Source organism: Aythya ferina (genome assembly GCF_964211825.1).
Source record: "Aythya ferina genome assembly, chromosome: 4".
Taxonomy (NCBI): Eukaryota; Metazoa; Chordata; class Aves; order Anseriformes; family Anatidae; genus Aythya; species Aythya ferina.
The window spans coordinates 65,666,987-65,692,523 of record NC_140300.1 but is presented as its reverse complement, the minus strand read 5'-3'; the positions used below and the strand labels follow the sequence as shown (position 1 = coordinate 65,692,523).

Below are 25,537 nucleotides of genomic sequence, written 5' to 3'. Positions count from 1 at the left end.
GAGCTTGTCCCAGTGCCCAACCACCCTCTGGGTGCAGAACCTTTCCCTAACCCCCAGCCTGACCCTCCCCTGTCCCAGCTCCATGCCGTTCCCTCGGGTCCTGTCACTGTCCCCAGAGAGCAGAGCTCAGTGCCTGCCCCTCCGCTCCCCTCGTGAGGGAGCTGCAGGCTGCCATGAGGCCTCCCCTCAGCCTGCTCTGCTCTGGGCTGAACAAACCAAGGGGCCTCAGGCATTCCTTGCCCTCTAGATCCTTCAGCATCTTTGTAACCCTCCTTTGGACACTCTTTAACAGTTATGCATCCTTCTTACATTGTGATGTTCAAAATTGCACACAATACTTGAGGTGAGGCCTCAAGTACTCACCAGTGCAATAGCTCATTAACAGAAAATGGGTGGGAGAAGGGACAACCGCTTACATCATCACCTAGGCTAAAAGGGATTTTCTGCTATGTAATTGACGTTAACAGAACAAATGTAGTGAGCTGATGCTCCAGCAAATGGACAACGTTGCTGGTTGCTTGTGTTCCTGCAGCATCTAGTATGGTAAGGCCTTCCTGCAGCTGAATTTGAGGAGTTACTCTGATTTAGAATAGAAAAACTTTGCTGGTTAGAGTCAGGGCAGACATTTATGTATTGTTATATGTAAATGGAAGCAGCTGTGAGTATTTTGTTTGTTGTTTTTTTTTTCTTGCATCTGGAGAAAGGGAGGTGAAATCAAGCTAAAGGATAGGAAGGAGTTTACAGTGACAGCTGAGTAGTGATTGCATTGCCAAAAGGTATAAAAGTGGGCAAGTCTCCCTCTCAGAAGGGATGTTAAAGTATTCAGTGGTGGCTTGATAAGATTGCTTACCCTGTAGGACAGTTCAGAGGATTAGGGGAGCTGCAAGCAATGAAAGACATGGAATCCTTGCCTGTGTGGTGACCGTATTTGAGGTTAGTTCAAAGGATTGTGAAACCTGAACCTGGTGGGTGGAGAACCTGTAGGGCCTGGGTTGAAAGGAAGGATCCAGAGATAAGGCACCACACTTCCTGGAGTGTCTTGTGTATTTATTGCATAGCAAGGGAAAGGTGCATCTTCTTTGGAAGACTTTGGTTCTTTAAGAAAGTGAAGAGATTTGGGATGCCGCACTGGATTTGCGGCTCTTGCTTTGCAAGAACAGGCAGGGTTAGAGCCATATAAAAGAAGAACATAAAGGAGATAAGCCTGTGGTGTGTTTCTGTCCTCCTGCCATCCAGGGAAGCCCAGGGAGTGCAAAATAGCACTGCTGTCTGGACTTAACAGAGGGGCACACAAAACCCTGTAAGGCTAGGATTTCCCCTAGAGGTTTTATTGCTTCCTTCTCTTTTCATGCCAAGAGGCACATAGCTGCAGAAAGAAATATGAAGTTCCTGGTAGATACTTTATTGTAAGTCTTCATTGATTTTTGTGGGAAGAATTATGTCAGCTGGATTTTGATAGATACAAGCAGCAGATATACATTGACCGGGTAACCTCCCAGAGCATTAGAGAAATGCCAATCAAAAATGTTTACTTATGTAAATGGAGATTGTCTCTTCTCATGCATTAGGATTCCAATAGAGGAATGAAAAATGTGCTCTGGCAATTTGGATGTTCTTGGCATGTTATGTGAGATTGCCACCTGTCTTAAATGAGATGCCTTTTAAATGGAGCTCTGCCTCAGCTCTCATCCTTGCTTTGCACGTGTTGTTTACTGGGAACAAAACATTGGCTGCTGGAATACTCAGCACACATCTATTTAAGTGTCTTGCTAACACACTGCACGTAAACAAAATAAAAGCTCTTGTAAGCAGCACCAGCCATGGTGTTGTAGGGATAGCTAACTCTTTCTCACTCGCCCTGGGCCTTTGGCATACAGGGCCTGAAGTAGTGTGTCTGGCCTTGCAGAGTGTCTATTTCTGTTTGAGGAAAAGGGGGGAGAAAAAAAGCTCTCTAAGCTGCATAGATTGCTTTGAAATTGTGCCTTCAGTGTAAACTGGTGCAGCTGTATGCTTTAAATCTGCAGGCAGCAGACTTCCATTTCTTGCAATGCAAATTACTATCTGTTTGGAGAATCAATTTTAAGCCCCAAAAGATTATTGCCAATAACTGTGCACTGAATTTGGTCCTCCCCTGACATTCACTATGGCATAGCATAGAAAAACTGGTGGAATTGAGTCATTTTTTTTCTTCTTTACTTAAGCAAAAGGGAAAAAAACTCTTTCTCTTGGAAGCAAAGCAAGTATTTTTTCCTTCCTAACTTCTAATGAGCTATCGTAGAATCATTCAGGTTGGAAAACACCTCTAAAATCATCTAGTCCAACCTTTAATCTGGTACTAAAGTCTGCCACTAAACCATGCTAGTAAGCTCTAAGTCTACATCTTTTTTGAAGACCTCCAGGGATAGTGATTCAAAATCTAATTCTTCTCATTTTTCTACAAAGTATTGATAGAATCACAGAATGGTTTGGTTTGGAAGAGATCTTAAAGGTCATGTAATTCCAACCCCCACACACACCATGGGCAGGGACACAACTAAGAGGGGAACAGCTGATCTTGGCAGGACTCTTGCACTGTAAAGCTATAGGTCTCCTGCGAAGAGTGCCCCTCCTTATGTCTACACAGCTATGCAACACAATTACCAAGTTTACGTCCTCCTTAATCATTTCAGCAAGCTAACGATTAAACTGTACTTAGAGCCCAGGAGAATCAGAAGTGCCACACAATTGTACAACTTGCGTGCTGCTAGTGTCAAAACATCACAGCCTGGTAAATGTGTTTTCTTAGCAAAGGAAATGCCTTCATATTTGAGTGCCCACTGCCACAGCTCATGCCTGGCATACTTAATGGCTGAGCTCCCTCTTCTTCCAAGATGACTTTTCTGAAGAATTTTGCAAATGTATCGCTCTACCTTAAGAAAACCACTGAAACCCAAGGGAGCATCAGCCAAGCATGAATTCCTAGCTTATGGTGAAATAGTGATTGTATACAGCCTCTTGCTCACAAGATCAATAACTTTGCAGTAAATTGGACAAACGTGTTGGTCCAGGGTTTGATTCTCAGATGTCTCTAGTGATGCTCGCAAGCCCCAGAAGAGCTCTCTTTGCCTAGTGGAGTAGAAAGGGAGTAGTTAGTCATGGGACCATAGTTCTTCCTAAGGATACCGCTTTGTATAAATTGACAGCGAAATGGCTAACCTGGCTATTGTGAAGATAGTCTTGATTCTTACATACTTAGGCACACCTCTTATTACAGGCTATCCCAAAGCCATCAGGCAAAAGAGTTTTGGGCACTGCTGTGTGGGTAGATTTCAGCTGGTGATCTAGGCAAGTGGGGCTCTGTACCCTAGCACTAGACTTCTGAATTCTTGCCTTAGTGTCTGTGAAAGGCTCCTTGAGAGAAAACCTTCCATGTCACTTAGCAAATGCCTAAACCCTCTGTTACCTCTGGTCCAAGAGAACATTTTTCTCTATGCTGCTCTGGTACCAGATGACCCAGAATATGCTGAACTCACACAGTGGATACATTGCACAATATTTTACCTCTCCTCTACTGAGCCCAAGCATTTTAACCTTGTTGCCTTCACCACGTGAAGCACTCAAAGATGGTTCTGGTGTTTTTTAAAGCCACTCAGCTGTTCACCAGCTCATGGTCTGGCCAGGATATGATGCATGGAAGTCATAGTGAGACAAAGCTGGCTGGCAAGAATCAAATAGCATCAGTGCCAGTGTTTAGGAGCATGGCCCAAGTGAATCACTTGGGAGTGTCTCAGACAAGACCAGCAATTTCCAGCCCTGTCAAGTGGATGCAGAAATTAGCTAACATGTTTCTCTGGCATATATTAGGCAGACAGTCTGGGTGGGTGACTGATGGGTTCCCTTCTGGTGATAAAGCCTCCAGAAGAATGGCTCTTCACTGAGATTTTCTATGTCTGAAAGATGTAGCCTTGCTACAGTTCCTTCCAGAGGCTGAGCTCACTTGCTCACAGAGCTCAGCCAAAAGCAAAGCGCTCCAGACTGGGTCCCCAGTAAGTGGAGGCAGAGAGCCCTCATATCCTTTTGCTAAGCAGCCAAAATGAGCAGGGAACCTCTATTAATTAAATGCATTAAATGATGCTGCTTTCTGGAAGGGTTCATAAATCAATGCTTGTCTGTGGATCTGCCTAAGCATCAGCATCTTCCAGACAAATCTGCAATAGCATCACTAAAAGACATATGACATAGCTCAGAGCTGCCCGTGGCACCTCTCAATCTTTGGTGGTGTTGTGCAGGGATACATTACAGTACAGCCTGTTCAGAAGGGTTGCCTTCATGTTGGGCTTTGGTTGAACTGTCCTTATACAGGATGGAAAAAGCCCAGCTGCTGGGCACCAGCCAGCTCTGCCTGGGACCACCACCTTGCCCAAGAAGCCCCAGCTCTCTCCTGCCCAGGCCAGGTGGGATGTCCTATTAAATCCTTTCTCCTAGTAACACGTGTAGGGGTCATAGAGAATGGGATTTCCTTCAGCTTTATCCCACCCATACATCATCTTCTCAGTAGGACTGCCCTCTGGAAGTCCTATCGCTCCTTCTGATCCTTGTCCATGAGACGGTCAGATTAAAGAAGTTCCCAAACTGTGGGAGCTCCTGGAGGACCTCTGGCACCAACACACATCAACATTGTTCTGTGGGGAGATTCTTACCAGGAAATCAAATTAAGTGACTTAATTTCCTTCTGAATGCCAGAGGAATCTGCATTCTGCATTTACCTATTCCCCAGCATCATATTTGGCTTTTAGTTCAGCCAGCCCCTGGTCTGCAGTGATGAACACGCCGAGCATTGCAATCGACTCAGACAGCTCCCTTGGAATGTAATGAGAGTGCAGCGTATCAAGAATAATAATGGGCATCGTACTCCTCAGCTGCACTGCATTGCTTCTGTGTACAAGGACAGGGACTCTGCTTTGTGTAGCTTGCTCTGAAGAGACATCCTGGGCTTAACTGCTGTTAGATTAGAAATTAAAAACAATGTAGCTGTTAAAAATACATGGAAAAAGTCACCTCTTTCTTCCTGTTCTTATTGATGGGCTCTCCACAAATACATCTGCAGCTTCTCGTGTGGTTTTTAGTTGATTAAAGATTTGTGTCTGAATTAAGCCCCAGGGGCTAGATTATCAGCTGCTGTTAATGAACACAGCACTAGCGACTGCAGCAATGCCATCACTCACGTTATAGAGGCTGATGAACTGACTTTGATTCTGAATAACTCCGTACACTACTGCACCTACTACCTGAATCCAAATTGCAAAGCTGCTGTCCTGTGGATAGTGAAGAATGAGCCACAGACTCCATATGCTTTGGGGGAGGTACTACCTACACTGTTACATTTTGAGGTTTATCTTAACGGATCTTTTGCCATAAATTCAGTGTTCGGAGTCAGTGGGGCCCATCTTATTGACTATTTTTTTTCACTTTCTGGCTGTGAGTATTTTCATTTCATTCTTCTGTCTCATTCCAGTCCTAAACTGCAGGCACAGAAAGGTAGGGAAAACTGCCACAGAGACAGCACCTAGCACAAAGGGGCTCAGCCTCCTGAGTGAGCTTCTTCTGGAGACCCAAGCACAGAGAGTGAGCATTTACAAGAGGCTGATAGGGCTATTAGTGCTACCCACAGTGGCAAAATAGGTACAGACTCTGCAAAGTCTCTGCCCCTTCTTTTAATTAGTTCCCCACGTAGCATACTGTTTCTACCCAGGTTTTGTTGGAGCTTGTTTGCTGTGTCTGTTTGAGCACCTGGAATCTTCACACCACAGGAGGCAGACACGGAGCCCAGCCTCTGATCTCCCTCTGATCCCCAAAGCCTCCTGCCTCACCTCCCCAAGCTCCCCAACATGGAGGAGTAGCAGAGTCTGTTCCCTGGTGGCAGTCCTAAGCCCTGAGGAGACAAGAAGCTCAAGGTTTCAGTGTTTAAGCAGCCAGAAGATTTGAGCACCTGGAAGCTAAGGTACTTCAAACATAGGCTAAATTATGTTTATTCCATGGGCAAGTGAGTTTGGGATGATTCTTTCAATATCTCCTACTTCCTACCCGTAGCACATTGATTTCTAAAGCTTTCTGTCTTCTACTGCAGATCTTCAGCTTGTTGCAGAAGTGTCTGTAGTCCATGATTGTGTGTGAAAGAGGGTGTTTCAAGGCTGAATTATATAGCCACTCTGCAGAAAATTTCACTGGATTATCAATTTATTTATTTACTGCATTTGTCTCCATGGGAAGGAAGGAGTGTACTACTGCATTAGCTCTTAGTTGCATCTTTGATACTCCTTAAATCTACTGGCTAATTGCTTCTCCAACTACTCAAGGAAGCACGTAGAAATAATTAGATGAGTGAACATAAGTCATTAATAGCACGTCTTTAACTCCTCTAATATATCTATATTCAGGAAAAAATGATGTGAGCAGCGGGAAATTCAATGAGTCTTGACAGGTCACTTTGATTTACTTGTTTTTTAATTGGACAAACTGAGGATGTCTGTTTAGTGTTATTACTATTGAGCATAAAGCAAATGTTATGAGGGTCTCCTCTGCACCTTTCCCTGCAGTGGTTTAATGAAGTTATCTTGCTGCTTTAACACCTAGTAAGATTTTCATTTAGTGTATCTTTATAAAGAGTTAAGTGTCTTGCAGTGAATCTATAGCCTTAAGGTAGCAGTTTCAGGGAGGGCTAAAGGAAGAGCAAGCCCATCATTTTCCTCAGGCAGAACTTTACTATGATGAAACAGAAAGTGAGGGTACAAATAGCTACATTTGGATTAATTTATAATATTGTTGTTTCTGGTGTACGGGGCCTGAAAATATTAGAAATTGATATTAAAAAAAAAAAAAAAAAAAAAAAAAGGGATGGCATGAAAGTTATGTTAATACCTGAGATCACAGAAAAAAATCCTGGCCTTTTTGAAGTCATTGAAAAGATATCCAAACACAAACTTTTTTTTCCTTGTGTCTTTCCCTTAAAAAGACATGTTGTCTTTCCCTTAAATTTTCACCAGAATAAAAGTCAGGAACAAGACTTTGTCAGCTTAAGGCTCAATTAAAAACCAGATAACTCGTAAGTGGCTTCCTATGGTGACAGTAGTCAGGTCTCTGACCTGTGGTGTGTGCAAGATGAACCTGCAGGCAGCAACACATCATCTGAGTAGTGTGTTTCAAAAATAAACAAGGACATTTATGGGTTAACAACATTTATGGGTTAGCCCTAACTTCAGCCTTGCCCACCCATGCCTTCCCAGGCAGAGATGCCTGTACCTGATATTTCTTTGGGGAGAGCATCCTTCAGGTTACAAAGGCTTCCTTCCGGCTCGTTTTAAGCTTCCATGGAGCACTGAAAGAAGCTGTGTCCAGGGGATATAAATAGACAACCTTTCTGAATGAAAACATGTTCTGTCATCTTTAAAACAACAGAAGTGAGAAACAGCCCCGGGATATTTGTGACAGATGTCCTGTTATAGATACGGCAGCAGCCATCTATCAGCACATGTCAGTGGCTGTCCACTGTTGTATCTGGAGTGCTTTGGAAACTAGACAAAATATTTTATTTTGATAAAAGATCCCAGAGCAAAATTTATTTAAAATTTATTTAAAAACTCTTATGGTTTGAATCAGATACATATTCATTACAAACAGAGCTCAGACCTCATTTCATGATCACCAAATCTGACTCTTCTCTGCTTCCTGGAAGTGTCTCTTACACTTCAGGTTGTTTTTCCATCATTATGACTTCCCTAAATATTCCCATCAGTTTCCAGGTTTGGTTCCAAGAAGGATTTTAAGACAGTACCCAGCCTTAATGCCAAGGCATGCTCTGTAACATGTTGATCCTAAGAGGTACACTGAAGTGTGCACAGGAGAGTGAGCACATGCTTGTGTGGTTTTCGCATTGAAATTCCTGTTTTCTTAATATCATGAAAACTGTTCCATCCCCCCACCCCCCCCCCCGAAACACTGTTCTTTAGAGATCACTTTCCAAAAAGGATACAAAAGCTGTAGAAATCAAAGAAACCAATTTGGATAGAATATGTGCTGTTCTGCGTATTAATTAATACTTTCAAAACAGTGTTTGTTAGCTGCTTGCTTTTAAAAGACTATTTAAAGTATCATCATCCTCATCTTATATTTTGAAGGCCACACTACATCATCATGGTCAGCGATGTTTTTATAAATCTTATTATTTCAGTTTGAGCTAGGCCATATATTTTTGCAATAGGATCTCTTGCATAAACCAAGAAGATGAGTTTCTTGGTCTCTCACTAGAAGAAGGAAAAGGCATGATTCAGATACTGAACACAAGTGCCACCAAATCAGTGAGCCCAGGAAAATGATAAACATTTAGTAATTGTTTAAAACTCTTATTTCTAGCCAGACAAGTGAGTTATGGATAGAAGTTATAAACACTGCTAACTTTTTGTTTTGTTTTGTTTTGTTGTTTTTTAGAAGTGTACCCTTGCAGTGCTTCAGTTCTGTCTCCACCCCTGAAACCATGAGCTATGCTATTTCAGCAGCATTTTCAGTTCATTAAATGCTGTCACTCTTTTCGTGCATATTCTAAGTCCTTTTATACTCAGCCTCTTCCTACTTACCCTGCTGCAGAGGCATTGGCTGCAGTGGGCTGTGCAAACACAATCGTTTCTCATTCTCAAACATTTGGCAATTAAAATTTTGAAGTGATTGATAGAAAAGCACTACAATGGTATCAAGGCTTTGCTCATGCCTCATGTGTTGCCTTTTTTGAAATGACACCAATACCTGACAGCAGCTCTGACAGGTCAGTGTCATCCAGACCCAGTACTTTGGACCTTGGCTTGGCTGTGGAAGAGACACAAACTACTGTGATTTATGGTTTGATGCACAGGCACTTATGAGCAAAAAATTTAATAAATCAGCTATGATGGGAAGAGATACAGTACCTACACAGTGATCAACTTCATGGCTAAGCAGAACAAGTGTCCAGTGGGTATACAAAGCTAATCCTGTATAGTTTTCCATTTATTTTGTGTCAGTACTGCCCATCCCAAGCATTTAAAGCAATGTCAGAAAATCATTATATCTCCATGATGGTGCATATAAACTATTTTTCACTATTTTCTAATTTTTGTGCCTCTATATTTTTTTCTACGTGACTCAGAAACCTGTAATCAGGAGGTAAAATATTGTACATAACTGCAAAGCCACTTAGAATATTTCAGACAGGTCAAATACAGTCAAATAATTGCTCGTGTTAAGTGAAGAGGCAACATGCACGCTCTGGGATGCTTCTCTAAATCCTTCTTCATTCAGTGTAGCAAACTTTGTTCCTACTCTTCCCTCTGTAGAAATGAATAGCTGAAACTGAAATTAAAACTGATGAACAAGGAAAAGCAAGCACTGAACTTACTATTGTACTGAGCAGAAATTTAGCTGATTTCCTAATATTTGCTTCAGTGAAGCTATATCCATTTAGTACCTGGAAGGTTATTCTCTCAGACTGCTTAGCCATGACATTTAGAGTTAGAAAACAGTTTTTGTCTTGCTGGACTGACTCCACAAAATGTCGACTGCACAAAGCCCAGCCTCTATGTAGTTCAGCTCAGCAATGGCTCAACTGATACTCAATGCTGGCAGAGTTAGGCTACAATGCATGTTATTAATGTTTATTTGCAAGTGCTATGATTCAGCTGGGGCTCAGCCTAGCTTTTTCTTTGTTCTGGTTTGCTTATATCACTGGGAATTCGGAGGGGGGGGAAAAGAAACATCAGGTGGGAGTTCTCTCTAATATTGACTCCTCTTTTGAATTAAGGGGAGGGCAATATTCAGCATTGTACTCATGAACAAGTATCTTTTAAATGAAGAGTAGCTTAAAACTGCAACTCAAATTTTGGCTCCTAAACTCCAGGGCCTGAGAAAATCAAGTTTACTGACTCACTTCTCAACAATGTTTGAGGCTCCCAAAGATGAAAACAATGGTACGGGCATTGGTGCCAGCAGAGGGAGCATTCATATTGATGGAACAAAATCTCCTAGCGCTTGTTTTTGTGTGGTCTTCTGCACACAAAAGAGAGAGCTGCTGTTGGCAGCACCCATTTTCCATGCTGGTAGTGTAACAAAATCACAAACCACTCTGCCTTAAGTAGTGGTGGACCACCTCTGTGTTAGGCCACAAAGGAAAAACGAAGCCCCTAACAGCCAACCTGAAGGCTGCTAATCTGGTCACTTCACAAAGGGCCTTTCTGTAGACATGCTAGCAACGTTTCTTATTTTCAGTTTCCCTGCAAAAGATGCTGGTTTTGACTTACAGAAGTAAATGTTGATTCAAATATTTTGTTGCTAATGCCGGGCTTGCATGAGTACTAGTCTGATACTTCTGGTGTTGTGAAGGTTTAGGGCAAAATTCAGTATTCGTGAAAATAACACACATATACACTTCGTATACAACAGATGTTAGAATTAGAGACTGAACTGAATGGGTATGGCTGTAAAATGTCTGAGATGAGTTTGAGGGTACTCATTGAAACCTGTCAAAGACTAATACTCTTACAATGGCTGCTTTGCCATAGAAACCTTCCTTTCTTTCTCTTCTGAGATTCTGCACAGCTTCATCAGTTTAAACCTTCCTCCAGGTGGTGAGGGAGGCCTGCAGAAAGCTGATGATTAGTCACATTAGTCACAAGAGAACTTGGCCTTTGATTCACCAATAAATACAGTATTTCTAAGACCACTTCAGGCTTCCCAGCGTCTTGGTGTTAATATGATTCAACCTTTACTAGAGGGACCGAAAGTACTGTAGGAGTTTTACTGGCATTTCCTGCAAGTTTAAAAGGTATTTGCTGCCTTAGTGAAAGAAGAGGAAACTACAGAACCATCCTTAGTGTAGTTGTCAACAGAAAGGACTCTTGCACAAAAACAAGCATCTGAGAATGGCAGAATGAGCAGAATGTCTTCCTTGCTCTAGTTTCCTTCAGGTCTCAGGGGACTTATTGCTGAAGATTGGTCTTATTGGTAAAGAACAAGACAAAGAGTTTAAGTACCTCAGCCTTTTCTATGTCCTTTGTCACTAGGCCCCTTACCGCTTGAAAAAACATGTTTCCAACCTATTTACCTTCTGTAGTCTTATTTTGGAAAAAAACATAGAACAACCTTATGAATATCACTCAAGCCATTTGTATTGTCTGCACAGCTGTTGGGCAGCAATACAGCAAAGCACATGAATTATCCCCTTGTTATCAATAGCATTACTCATGTGCCCAAAGTTAAACACATATTTAAAAGCTTCAGGAAATAGGTCTTTAATTTCCATCAATGTGAAATGCTTGAAACACAATCTGCTGCTATTTAAATCTTCTCTGAGACATCTACAGAGTACAAAATTGTACACATTCAAAGATCAATTTAAAGAATTGCTGCTAGCAAAGGAAAATGATAGAAAATAAGAGAACACCTAAGAGTGGTGACTTTAAGGAGAACTAGGAGCTGGACCAGACTGACCCTCCCATGCTTGGTATGCAGTTTACAAAGCTGGATGTGTCTGTTTGGATTCATTTGGAAAGCCTGAAGCACTGATTTTAGAACACAGAAGACTTAAGGTGGGCAGACAAGCTGAAACTCAACTCTGAGCATCTCTTTCTCTCAGGTAAGTGTTGTCTTTCCTACAGGCACTGACATGGGGCCTCCGATGTCTTTCTCTAAGCCTGATTATACAAAACACTTTGCAGAGTGTCTTGGTGCTTTGTGTGCTGGTTCCATATTACTCAGGGACAATTCTTTGTGTGTGTACCTTGGCCCATTCCTTCATTAGCCTCTCTGCTAGAATGCACATTTCTTGATTGTAATGACAGCTTTGTAAGGGTAGAAAAGCTTATCTGGTTCCTGTAAATATGACTGATCTGGGAGTCAGAAATGAGTGGTTTCAACGTTTTGATACTGCTGATGTTGTTTCACTTCTGCAGGCTGGGGTGGGGAGGAGGGTTGCCTTTGTAAATTGTTTCCGGCAAAAGCTGTGTCTTTGCACAGCATCTGCCCCACTGGGATCCAGGGCTTTTCCCTAATCTGCTACTTTGTGAGTAATAATAGTCAATTACTGTAATGAGACCAAGACCACAAGTCCCTTTTCTGAAAAGCAGCAGAGCAGCCCTCATGTACCAACGGGGTAATCAGTGCAGCCTTTTGAGAGCAGCACTTCCCAAGTGATTATGGAGATGACAGCCTGACCTCAAATTGTTAAAGACTCTCTTGTAAAACTGGGAGATTAGTTTCACTTAGATTAGCCCTGCCATTAGTTTCACTTAGATTAGCCCTGCCAGATTCTGACCTGGCTGTTTGCACCTTGCTGAAATTGTCCTTAAAGTCTCAGTGAGACTCAGTGTAACAAGGCTCTTTGCTACTTATCAGCAGTCTGTTATCATTCCCTGTTTTCTCTCTGGAGCAGGTCTGTGGGGACACACAAAAGGGCGGCTGCACCAAGGTCAAGCATGGCCTGACACAAAAATGCTATTTTTGAACTTGTGCAAGTGCCCCGAGGTTCCCTGGGATGATGAACACGAGGAAAACATGAAGCATTTTATATTAGTCATCTGAGTATACTTTCATTGATAAACATACGCACGAATAGTGCTATCAATAGCACCATCTACTGTCTTCAGGACAGCAGGACACGAGCTCTGCGTTGTAACAGTGGGCTTGATGAGTGAAATGAGAAGAGGGCAGTAAAAGAGGTTCACCCTGCTCCTCTCCTGCCAGCAGCAGCAGTGCAGGAGAGCTGCTGCATCTACCTGTGCTGGTGACACAGGCAACCTCCTGGGAGCCAGCATGGCAAATCTCTGACAGTGTTCTAGAGCCTTGTTTTCAAGCTGCTGTGGCCCTCTATGAGTGTTGCCAAAACATAGCATCCGAATTGTCAACAAACACCAGGAATATTATTTTCTCCAGTGCTTTGACTATTCTTCCCTGCTTGCCCTTGACAGTCTTGAAGTCCATTCTGGGGGAAGTTGCTATCCTTGGCTCAATTTCCATGAGAGGCCATAGGCCAGAGAGCCACAGAAGGCTTCCGTCAAGACAAAATCATATTTTGTGTAGCTTTTATTCACAGAATTTAAGCCATAACTGCGTTCTCAGTCTGACCACATCAGAAACAGAGGTAAAAACCCAAAGGCCCTATGAACTGAGACATAGTACTTGACGTGGGACCTCACAAGGACAGAGTAGAGGACAATCCCCTCCCTCCACCTGCTGGTCACCCCTCTGATGATCTAGCCCAGGATGCAGTTGGCCTTCTAGCCACAAGCACGTACTGCTGGCTCATGTCAAACCTTTCGTCCACCAGAACCCCCAAGTTCTCTGCAGGGCTGCATCCAGGTGCAGCACCTCACACTTAGACTTGTTGAACTTCATTAGGTTCACATGGACCCACTTTTCTAGCTTCTCTAGGTCCCTTTGGATGGCATCCCTTCCTTCTGATGTGCTAACTGGGGATGACAAGATTCCCGTTCTTGGCACATGTCAGAATAATGGTGATCAGCAAATGCTGCAGTCTTTAATTTCTTTCCCTCATGCCTCCTGAGAATACCATGAGACTTTGGACCTCTTTGCTCTGCAGAGCCATTATCCCTTTTCTAGCCCATCAAGAGGGAGCTTTACCACAAAGTTCCTGCATGCTCCAGCCCCAGAGCCACCCATGGGGGTTCATCGTGAGAAGCCATCTTACTATTCGCTGCAGATTTGGCCTTTTGTCAGAAGGAATAAACTCCACACTGCTCTGCCCCAGGGAGATGAAAGAAAAAAAAAATATTGACAAGGAAACCAAATAAACAGAAGTGGCCAGCTTTAACATGGCAATGAGGAATACCAAGATAAACCAGACATTTCCAGCACAGAACAGCAAAGGACACTTGCATGCAGTTTTGGAAACCAAAACATAAGGAGGATATAAAGTTATCAGAGACCATTGGAAGGAGGGCACCAAAATGGTGAAAGGTCTAGAGGGTAAGATATGTGAGGAGCTGCTGAGGTTGTTTTGCTCAGCTTAGAGAAGAGGGGACTAAGGAGAGGCCTCACGGCAGCCTGCAGCTCCCTCACGAGGGGAGCGGAGGGGCAGGCACTGAGCTCTGCTCTCTGGGGACAGCGACAGGACCCGAGGGGATGGCACGGAGCTGGGACGGGGGAGGTTCAAGCTGAGGGTTAGGGGAAGGTTCTGCACCCAGAGGGTGGCCGGGCACTGGGACAGGCTCCTCAGAGTGGTGGTCATGGCACAGAGCCTGTGGGAGTTCAAGAAGTATTTGGACAACACTCTCAGGCACGTGGTCTGATTTTTGGGTGGTCTTGTGTAGAGCCAGGAGTTGGACTTGATGATCCTTCTGGTTTCCTTCCAACTCAATATATCCTGTGCCAGTGTTTACTTGGTTCTATGCATAAGGACATGGATTTCTGAGGGGAGTATCTGGTGTCTGTGAAGGGGCAAGTGTGTGTGACTGTCCTTGCAGGAGGGCATTAAAAATACTTCTTCCCCCCCTTTTCAGTCAACTGTAGGAACCAAGTGTATTTGGGGCTTCTAACCATCTCCAGGCTTTGGTAAAAAGCAACTGGGTATACCTGGGGTCAGTGGTAAGGGATGGAATGGGACAAACAGAGGTGGTCCTTCCACAGTCCTCCAACTGAATCTTGTGCAGCAAATAAGTCAGTCTGATGGCCCCACACAAGGCTCAGACTCAGACGCTTAGCAACAGAAATGAAAGCGCTCCTCAAGTGGTAAATTACTCAGGAGTTCTCTGGAGAAAAATAGTGTATGATCATGTCATTGTAAAATGATGGATCTGCCTTTGGGGTCAAGTTAAAGCTTTAGAGACAGCCCTCATTATAGCTCCTCCTTACTTATGACTTTTTGGCTATGCAGATTAAATAGCATTCTTTTGCTGCAGGGTTTGGGGATGTTGTACAAATTTATGCCATGAGAAGGTCAATAAATGACAGCAGTTTGAAGATATGCTCAACAGAAAAATTAAAATGAAAAACAAAAAAAATTACTGAAGCAAAAACAAACAAAAACAGTTGAAGAACACACAAGTTCTGTCTGTATTTGAAGATTAGATAGCTAACTAACTAGGATCATAACTAACATCCAAGAGGAGAAAAAAAATCCAAGTGCTTACAAGACACTCAGGACCGTGTCTGAATATTAATTATGAGGCTGACTCAAAAACTGAGATGTTTCTATTTGATTAATTGCAGTAACAGTCTTATGGGGCAGCAGAGAAGCTGAAAATGAGCACCTTAGTCGCTGGGAAGGTCAGGGATCCTACTTGTAAGGATTTTTCTGTCCATTGCTAACCTCTGTAAAAAGCAAATGATAGCAAAGATCGACATGGTTGCCCCAAGACAAACTCCAGTCCCCTTATTTTTACTCCTGGACAGGTAAAAATGTCTTCACCCTGTAGGCAGTGACCTGTAAGTTTTCTCTGAGACTGTGCTGACAGAGCGAGGAGGGATCATTTTTCCATTCTACTCTGAATAGAGAAGAGTCCCTATGGACTGTAAAACATAAACAGGATTATCTGTGCATGGAGACTTCCCTGTCTCTGCTGAGGACAGGCACAGCAAGTGGCAGCAATTCCCACTGCTTTATGTTCCCTTTTATAGGCAAGGGTGCTGTGACTCCAAATCATTAGGCACAGTGTGGGAGAGAGACAGTAAAAATGACCTTACAGTCTCTCTGAGCCAGCACAGACCACTAAATCAGTTGGCAGCTACAGCAGGAAAAGCAGAGTGTGGAGGGGGGAAAAAAATAAAAAGAAAAAACAACGCCAAGGATAAATCAGAGCAATCAATCATGTCTGGGTCAGATCTGCACACATTCTTTTTGTTCAGCCAGGATCCGAGATGCAGGGATGCACTGAAAGAGAGCTGCTGCCTATGCTGCTTCCCACAGAAACTTCCAGGCATGGAGAATCCTGTTTCCTTCTGCAGCAGGAAGCATGTTGTACATCTGTGTATATGTACATGGGCTTGTTTTTTTTGACTAGCTGACATCACCTAAAATCTGCATTGCAACCCAGAATTATGGAACATTTTTGGAGCAACTCCTGACCAGTGGGCAGTATGAGATCACAAACCGAATCTGATTTTTGTGGCTGAGATCCCTGTGTAAAAGTGAAACTTTTAAAAAGCTGTTTGAAATAAAGCACAGCTGAATTCTGTGCTAACTCAAGCTTGTTGAACTACATTTCCCAAGGCACATGTAGGTGACAAAAATGTGGAAGATGTCAGAGGACGCAAGAAGAAGAAATTTTATTCCAGATGCATAAGATGTACAGAGCTTTCTGTGACTCACAGGGTGAGAGAACAGGCAAGTAGGAGAAAAGGAATATGCTGCAGTGGATAAAACTCCATTTCTTCTTTTATATTTATGTATACGTACATATATATAGTGATCGAAACAATTGAAAAACAGTAAAAACTGACTCTCCAGACCCTTTTTCCTTCTCTTGAGTAGGGGCATGACATTTCCTTTTTTCCACTCACCAGGGACATCGCCCGAACGCCTGTTTAGATTCTTCAGGTGGTGTCGAACCTGCTCTTCACTTACAGTGGGTGGGACTTTGATCCCACAGCTTCCATCTGCGGGTTCAGGGAAATTAATGACTTGGGAAGCCCGCCTACCAGTGCAGACAAAGGCAAAGAAGTTGTTGAGTGTTGAGGGATTTCTTGAAACAGCAAAAATCCCATGGCTTGCTGTAGCTGAGCAAACCAAGCTACCAGGGCAACTATGAGAAGTTCCCATGACAGTGTTCCCACATCGCCCAATTGAGGAATTCAGAAAAATATTGTTTTCAAGGCTTCAAGGACAAGGTCTATGTGACTGCTAATCACAAGGGGGTTGTTTTCTTGTAGTTGTTTGTCTGAGTGCTTTTGACCAATAATCTTGTGTAAAACACTGTCTGCCCCTGTTAAGTTCACTATAGAAGTTAGGCTATCCGGACAATAAAGTTGAACTGTGCTTTATCACTCATATTGAGTTGGCTGTATTGTTCCTTCAGCCACGAACTGACAGTTGAGTACCTCAGCCTTCTCCATGTCTGTCATTAGCAATTACTCAGCTATAGAAACTCACTCCTAATATAAGAAATTAGCCACCTATAATCGCTTACACACTACTATTTTCACCCCTCAGTCTATTTTCACAAGTGTTAAAGGTGCATGGTGGCCCTCAGGGACTCCTGTCACCCCAGCGCAGCATCCTGAAGGGAGCTGGGTGCTCTTCCTTGAGGCTCTGTGCAGAAGGGATGCCACCTCTCTCACAAGGGCTGGAGGATGGGAAGAAGCACTCCCACAGAGAATTGGCAACAGAGTTCTTTATTGGCAGGGTCCTGCACTGTGTTCTGGACGATGAGCATGCCTCTGCTCCGCCTGGCTGTCTGCCTGATGCTGCTGCCTTCATCCCACATCACCGTTGCTCTTATGGCAAGGCCAGCCTGTTCCCCGCATCACTGTGGTGCTAGTGGTACCACCTGTATGTGTCTGTGGGCTGGGTGCCAGAGGTCCCTTGGGCACTGGTGTCTCTTGTGCCACTGGTGCCATTCCTCCACCCATGACACCTCTCCTTCTGGTCAGGTGCATTCCTTCTTGGTGCTTCACCGGACTGCATGGCTGTCCTCACACACCAAGAGGTGTGCTACTCGCCTTGCTCTCCTGGTCTCCTTCCTGCCACGTGAGCTGGCAGTCAGAGGGCTGAGATGCTCAGCAAGTGGTGGGCCAGTGGCAGGGGGCCTGTTTTATAGGGCCCAGACCAAAGGTGGGGCAGTAGTGGCTGCTTTGACCTCAGCAAGCCTCTGCGACGGGGTGGCCCACGCATGGCCAAAGGTGGCTGTGTTGGGAGCTGCCTGGAAGATGCCCTCCTGTGGACAAGGAGGAGGGTTGGGGGGCTGAGGGCCCCTTTTCTGCAGCTGGATCCCCGGGGCCATTTGGCTTGCCAGAGAGAAAGGCTGCCCGTCGGCCACAGGGACTGCCCTCCACCTCCCATCCTGTACCCTGGGTTTATTTTTAACACTGTTTTTTCTAGTCCAAACACCTCACAACAGCACCCTTTCCCCTCCTGAGACTTTTAATCCTGGCAGGATGTGTAGGTCCAGCAGCCCGAGGCCCAACCGCACCCCGACGGTCCCATTTCCCCTCACTTTTACCCTCAGCAGCCTGTTTCCACGAACATGCTCATTTAGTCAAGAAATTAACATGTCCATGGAACCTGTCTGCTTCCCATGGATAATTCCTCTTTTGTTGAAAAGGGGGAAGTCCCAAACTCAAAAATTCTCAATTTGTACACTCATTCCCCATTAATCACTGTGATCTGGGGTTGTTGTGTCATGTGTCTTTCATTGCTGCACCTGCCCTTGGACAGGGGACAGAAAGAAATCTGCTGGGTCCCCTGAGCTCCTTCCTGCTGCTATGGCAGACCTGTCACATAATCCATTTTCAGACTTACTGGGTTTCTTGTATTTATTAATCCATTCAAAAAACTGCTCCAGAACTCTGCTTTTTTCTGATGTTTTTTAAATTTTCTTATTTTTTCCACCCCAATATTAATCATGGGCCATTTAGATCAATTCAATGTTTTCTGCTAATATCATTCCATACATTATAGGTCTCTTCTTTCTCTTCTTCTTCCCTCTACTGTGCTGCAGCAGTAAGCAATTAAAATTTATTTTCATTCTTCATTTTGTAACATTAAACTGAGCTATCCTGTCCTTATTTCATCTTGCTAGTTCTTTTCTGCACTTGTCCTCATGTGAAATAATCTTTTATGAAGCAGAAATTTTGCACACTGTGTTGTAGATGAGCTTGTGTCAGTGCCTCGGACAAGAGAATAGGTATTTCTTTGAACCTGCTGGGAAGACCTCACATCACACACCTCAGATTGTCAGCAGGGTTATAATGAAGTTAAGCAAATAGGAACAATAATCATCTGGCCAAAATGCCAGTGAGACATGGTGAGACATTATTTCAACATTTCAGAGTTGAAATAATTGTTTTTCAGTTGAAATGGTGTGTGTGTGTTGAAATTTCACAAAAAAAAAAAAAAAAAAAAAAAAAATCTGTACTTTTTTTCTGAAGAAATCTCTTTCCCTGACCAGCTCTGCTGAGCTCCAGATCTCTCCTAGGCAATAGCCTTCATAGCAGTGAACAAGCCCAGTAAAGAAGTCTGTAAAAACTAGTCAAAACAAGATTTGCAAAACATGCCTCTGCTGTGACTCTTGAGTTTTTCTGGGCTCCAGAAAGCAGAATTTACAAATAGAGCAGCTAATCAAGAGCTTTGCTGCAGCTATATTTTTTAAGTACATCTGAACAACTTTCAGCTGGGATGTTAATTTTTGTGATAAATCAATTTGTCAAATGCCATTCACTCTCAAAGTGCTTATTTAACACAGTTGGTAAATGCCTAAGAAATTAATAAATTTATAGGGCAGTAGGACCCAATATGAGAAGATCTTCCTTCTCAAGTAAGGGAATAACTCTGCAGAGCAGCTAGACAACCACAAGACAGCCTTTACCATGAAGGCTAAATTTTGCTCTCTTTGTAGCTAGTGACAAACCTCTCATGGTAGAGCAAAGATTCCTACAGCAAGATTAATGTAAATGTTATAGGTTTTGTAACACAGAGCCTAGGTGCAAATTTCCCATTGTGTGGTTTTCATCTTCAGTCCAATAACACACATTTTTATAATGTTCAGAGCTGGTAAGAACAATCACGTGGATGATAAAAAACAGAAAGTTGCTGAATAGGGGAAGTCTGGGCTTCTCTGAGTAGCCAACCTTGCTTCCTTGTGTTGCTTTCACTGCCAGCCATCTCCTGGACAGGCAGCAGTGCAGACACGGCTGCCAGCTTTCTCTGAGAATGGGCTGTGAGTTCATAACCACAGTCTGCTCTGGAAGAGCACAGTCTGCTCTTAGTGAATACTAAGATTTCACAGTATTTTGGATTGGGTTGGGAGCTGTGAGATTAAGTTCATGCACATAATGAATGAAATTTCCAGGCAAAAGAATTAACTTGGTTGTTTGCATGTAGTTGATCAATAAGAGTTGAACATTTTAAATACGAAATACTGGAGATATTTTCCTTGCCTTCTGTGCTTTGTGAAGAGGCAGTTTTAACAATAAACGATAACAAAAAATCATTTTCTACACTGTTCTTGTCCCTACATGTCTTTAAATGTGATGCAGTCCTGCCAGCTGCTGTTTGGATTCTGCCTGGTTTTAAAAGTGTATGAAAGTTTCACTAAGCAGCATTTTTAGGACCAGATAGCTTATTGTGGGATAGGGTGGCAAAGCCATTCTCTCTCTTTGTACAGCTGTTGATCTTTAGCAGTTTCATTGCTAAGCCCACACCCTGAAGTGGAGGCTGAGATACAAAGAAAAAGGAGGGCAAAGATTGCTTGTTTGTTAGTAGAGCTCATCAGTGTTCTCATGGGCCATTCTAGTGAGGTGTTGCTGTTTGGCACTCTGACCTTCCTATGTCTTCCTAATTAAACTGATTTTGTTGCTTCTGGGCATCCCAGCAGCTGATGTTGGGTTAAATACATAACCCTCTGTAATGCTTGGGACACGACATGCTGTACTTCCCTGCTCTGTGCTAGTATGACTACATACATCACCCAGTGTAAGTAATAACCAGCCTGGTATAGCCATCTCCTGGAGGTGAAACAATGCATGCAGTGGGGGCGTTAAAAATTGTATGCTCAAAATAACGCACCCAGAAACAGTGTGTGTATAGAGGCTGCTGTGACAGAGAGAGGCTGGCTTGGCTGGTAAAGTTCAGCTGCATTTTGTTTCGTTTTGCACTCCCTGAGATTTGCCCTCCCTAATTGATAAGTATATTTAAAGATACCTCTGACAAATAGCAACTGGAAAAAATAAATAAATAAATACGGAGAAAGAACTTTTACAAGAGTGTATCACCAAAATTAGAAAAAACTTTCTTCTGAAGTGAAGGGGGAAAAAAAAAATCTCTGGGACTAACCAAGTAGAGACCAGTGCAAATATAATGTCATGTAATCCTCAGTGTCAATTCTCACCATAAGCTCTAAGTGGTGTGTATAAAAACTTCATAAAGACATTGTCTGTACAGCCTGAGCAATCAAGCCATGGTCAAGAAGGCTTTGCTGTAGAAAAGAAAAAAGACTTTGCTGTCTCTCAAGAAAATGCCTTTGGTAAAAAAATAGGCAGTTTTCCCTTTCTGATCTTCACAGCAGCCCACACCTCCTACCTCCTGTTTTCCTTATAGTCCTGATCCAAAATTTACCAGCAGGGTCTATGAAACTAACAGATTTATGTTCAGTTTCTCCTGCAGAGGCAAGATTGAAAAGCAGATGTTGTTCCTACAATACGACAAGCAGATTTCCTAAACTGGCTGTGGAGTGGAGTGCTGGAGCAGAGGTTCTTTCTGTAGTGTCCTAAATAAAGTCTTTGGAATGTTATTATGCTGAGGTGCTGGAAACAAGTACACTTTTTGATTATTTTGACAAGGACGGGATTTTCTTTGAGCCCTTTTTCTTTGTTATGGCAGGAGAACTGGAGGCAGGGAATCCGGTGTGAGATTAGAAACTTGATGACAAGGGTTACCATGCCAAGAGGACATGCCTTATGCATCCCTGCTGGGTGGCTGTCGAGCCATGCCTAGCCACAAGGCATTCCTTTTCTGCCTTGCAACCAGTATCTGTTGCCACTAGATGGCGACGTAAGTACGAGTTTAGTCTCAGGTGCTAAGTCCCAGGTGGATTTGATGTTTCTCAAATTTGGGGGAGGCTGCATGTTGCTTGTACATCACAGTAAACTGTCACACTCCAAGTGTGCCCGGTATCACGTTCAGAGAGTGACCATACGTCAGTATAGTGGTCTCTGCACAATGGGATTCGGTGGTGGACCTCAAGATTGGTAGACAACTTTTGACAGATGAGAAAACTGAATTGGTGGCAATTTCTAGACTAACATTGTCACTGTGTTCCTGTTTCATTTCCTCATAGTGTCTGACAGACTGCTTGGAAATGATAAATGTTATTGCTAGCTACCACCTTTGGTATTTTGAACAACTCACAAAATGGGAAGAAAAAAAAAAAAAAAGAAGAAAGAAAGAAAAAAAGTCTTTTCCTTTCTTAAATATTTCTTAATTATACTCTCACAGAGGCACAAACAACACCATTTACTGGCTCAGCTCTGGCCAGCAGCAGGTCCCTTTGAAGCCAGCTAAAACTGGCCCTCATCTAACATGGAGCAGCTTCTGGACTCTTCTCAGAGGCCACCCCTGCAACCCCCAGCTACCAAAACCTTGCCACATTAAACCAATACAGCGATCAAAGGCTGCCCTCGCAAGCTCAGGCAGGTTTTAGCTTGGGATCTTTCTTTGTTAATTTTGGTTTTCCCCTGTTTGGCTATTGCTTAAGAGTAAAATGCTCAGGAGCAGTTAGGCTGCCACACAGCTTGCGCTGCATTTGGACAGAAATTGTGTAATGTACTTCTTGCTCTTGATCTCCCACATATGTTTAGCAATCACCTTGATTTTAGTATGACTTCAAGCAGTGATTTGCCCGGGCAAAAGTTAATTGTTATGTTATAGTTTCAGTTTGGGGAGGGGCATGACTCTATCACATCACTAGTGTTTTATAAACCCAAAGTGAGTGCAGTAGCAACAACACTATTGCTGCCATTTTACAACTCCAACTTTCCCTGGGTTTTAAGCTAAATTATGACACTGTTCTGCAGTGATGCTGTTTCTCCACACATCAAAACTTCTTAGATCATCAAGTCCTCACATGCCAAGAAGTTTTGCATGGCCATGTTTGACGTTGTAATTAGGTAAGCCTGGAGAAGCCTTGTGTTATTTTTAATAATTTTTTAATTAGTGTAACTGTCTCCATCTCATTGACTCAGTAGGCTGGTAAACCTGCTGCTTAAGTATATGTTAACTTTGTACTCAGTTATTTGTCTTCATTTAGTTGCTTAACCTTATAGTTGGCATTTTATTGAGCCAAACCATTTCAGTAATGCTTCAGTAATTCAAGTAAGTAGGTGTCTTGACTGAAATGAATAACATGCCCTCCCCCCCCCCCCCCATTTTTTTTTTTTTTAGAAAAAGTTTCTTTTTACTGCTTTTTGGATGAGAAGTTCTGTTTAGTTACACTGTGGTAGAGAAACCTGTCTGCCAGATGTCTGGCAATTTCCATCTGCTCTCATGCATGATGCACGATTTGTCTCCTTTTCTCACCTGCAGCAGCCAGCTATAACACCACATTCTTCACTTGAAAATACCCCACTACACCTCTATCTACAGCTTTGTCTAAAGAATCATGGGTTCACCTCTATCCTTTCTGTGTCTCTGAGAAGAAGGAGCTTTTCATGGACTGTAGTGGAAAGGGGAGGCCTTACACCAAGTGCTGACATTCAAAGCACATTTATTTGGACTGGCCTTGAGAGTGGGCTGGAAGGTCACATCAAGCATCCTGTAGCTGGCTACTTGGCCAGCCAGGAAAGAACGGAGTCATACTCTGATGTCATGGTAGAAATGATGAATAATGGTCAGGTTAAAGCAACATGTTGCATACCAGGGATAATGGGATTATTCACAGATGTGGCGTGAAGAAATTCCTTTGGACTTCTAACGGCATCCTCACTGTTCTTTCCCTCTGGGAATGTTGTTTCAACATCTGAGGTCAAATGTCTTGTTTGTAAACAAGTGTAAGGGCTTTTTTTTTTCTTTCTTTCTTGATTCATTGCGTGATTTTATTAGCCTGTCCTTTGCGGTGTTTTTATATTAGCTTTTAGCTATTATGTGGAGTTAGAGGGTATCTGGTATAGGTGTGTATCTCAGCCAAAGAAAGTATTCTGCTAGCCCCCTTTAAAAGGTAGGTAGTTTTGAAAGTCATCAAACAATTCTTGCAGATGGATGGTAAGAGTATAGCTGAGAACTGTAGGAAACAACTGTGTGATCAAAGGTGGGTAGGCATGGCATGGCATAAAAGCTAGTGATACTCGACTACTGGGTCTCATAGGCCTTCATCGATCTTTCACGATGCATTTGCTCTGATTTGAGCACTCTAGGCAAGTTTATAAGAAGTTTCACAAATATTCACCCATGCAGTATAAAATTCTTCAGGGGTATAAAAAAGACAGCAAAGACAGCAAAAGGTAGCATTGTCTCTGACAGCAAGATAGAAAAATACAAAATTAACCCTGTGGAATTTGCTGTTTCTACTTGTGTGTATAACTCTGATGTGGTGGTTTGGTACAACACCTTAGACAGAGAACATGAAGCAACATAATGAGGGATTTTCTACTATTGGATTTTTGGATTTTGTTTGTTTGTTTCCCTGTCATAGACCTGACTAATTCTGACTTGTTTGTTTGTTTTGTTTTCTACGGTTTTGTTTTGGTTTTGGAATTGCTTACAGGAAAACAGTGAAAGTTTCCAAAGTAGGATGCAGCATACAGTCAGACACCACAACATGTGTCTTGGATGATTTCTACAGTGCCAGAGGTACTGGCATTCCACATTTATAACACCTTTCTTTCCAACACAGTCATCCTGAAGGGCAGTGGTTTGGTGAAAGGAGAGTGGGGAGATGAGGATATAAAGAAGCATGTCTCTGTGGGAAGGGTAGAAGGTTCTGGAAGGAATCCACTCACTTCTAAGCTGGTGATAAGGAAAAGTTCAGCTAAATCTTAGTGTGCCCTTCACAGGGGAAGCTGGTTGTGTTTGGTGCTGATTAGGAAAAGTTAGGTTGGGACAAAGGCATTGAGGATGTTTCACTCATTTCTATTCTTCTGTCACATAGGAGCCTTCACCTCTCCTAAGACTTCCAGCAAATACAGAAGCTTCTTTATTAACTCAGAGAAAATATGACATATCCCCAGGTGTTCCAGTGACTTCATAGAAGAGTGAATTTCCTGACTTGAGCAAGTATCCCTCAGCTGTGGTTGGAAAAAAAAAAAAAAATAGCCAGAGTACTGGCTTGGGTGCTGCTGGTGCTTGTATTCTGTTCCTGCATTATATAAAATAAGAATGTACATGATGCTTCTGAAATTTTGTTTATAAAAGCCTTAATTCTGTAGCTGCTATTCACTACAGGTTCATGTCTGAACTCTTCACCCCTAAAAGTTACCAGAGAGTGTCAGTTGTGTCAGTTTCTCATCACTTTCTATCCAGGTTACAGTTTGAAGCATGTCATTGTGTTTTCCTGTGGAGCTGTGATTCGGCCTAAGAACATAGCTTTGTGTGATTTATGTGAAAAGCATGTTAGTGGCTTACGGTAGAGAGGGTGATAGAGGAGGAGGAGGATGTTACATCAACTCTGAGTCTCACAGTATAGGAAGCAGGAAACTTAGAAAATGCTAAGAGACTTAGAAAATGCTAAAGCCAAAGTCTAACTTTCTGCTATTCAAAGTGGGAAAGTAATCATTTTGGGTCAGGTTGGTTTAACTGAGCTTAGACAGGAAACAGAAACCGAGTATGAAGGAAATTCTGATTAAAACACCTAATAAAAATACATTATGAATGAAA

The 25,537-nt window shown here is 42.9% G+C and overlaps 1 long non-coding RNA gene across 1 annotated transcript; it reads left to right on the top strand.

Annotated features, from left to right (window-relative positions):
* The first annotated feature begins 806 nt into the window (after positions 1 to 806).
* LOC311435682 lies at positions 807 to 25,537 on the top strand. The gene is made up of 4 exons (XR_014692309.1): positions 807 to 933; positions 5,732 to 5,980; positions 24,429 to 24,514; positions 24,813 to 25,537. It is a non-coding gene; the product is annotated as an uncharacterized lncRNA (long non-coding RNA).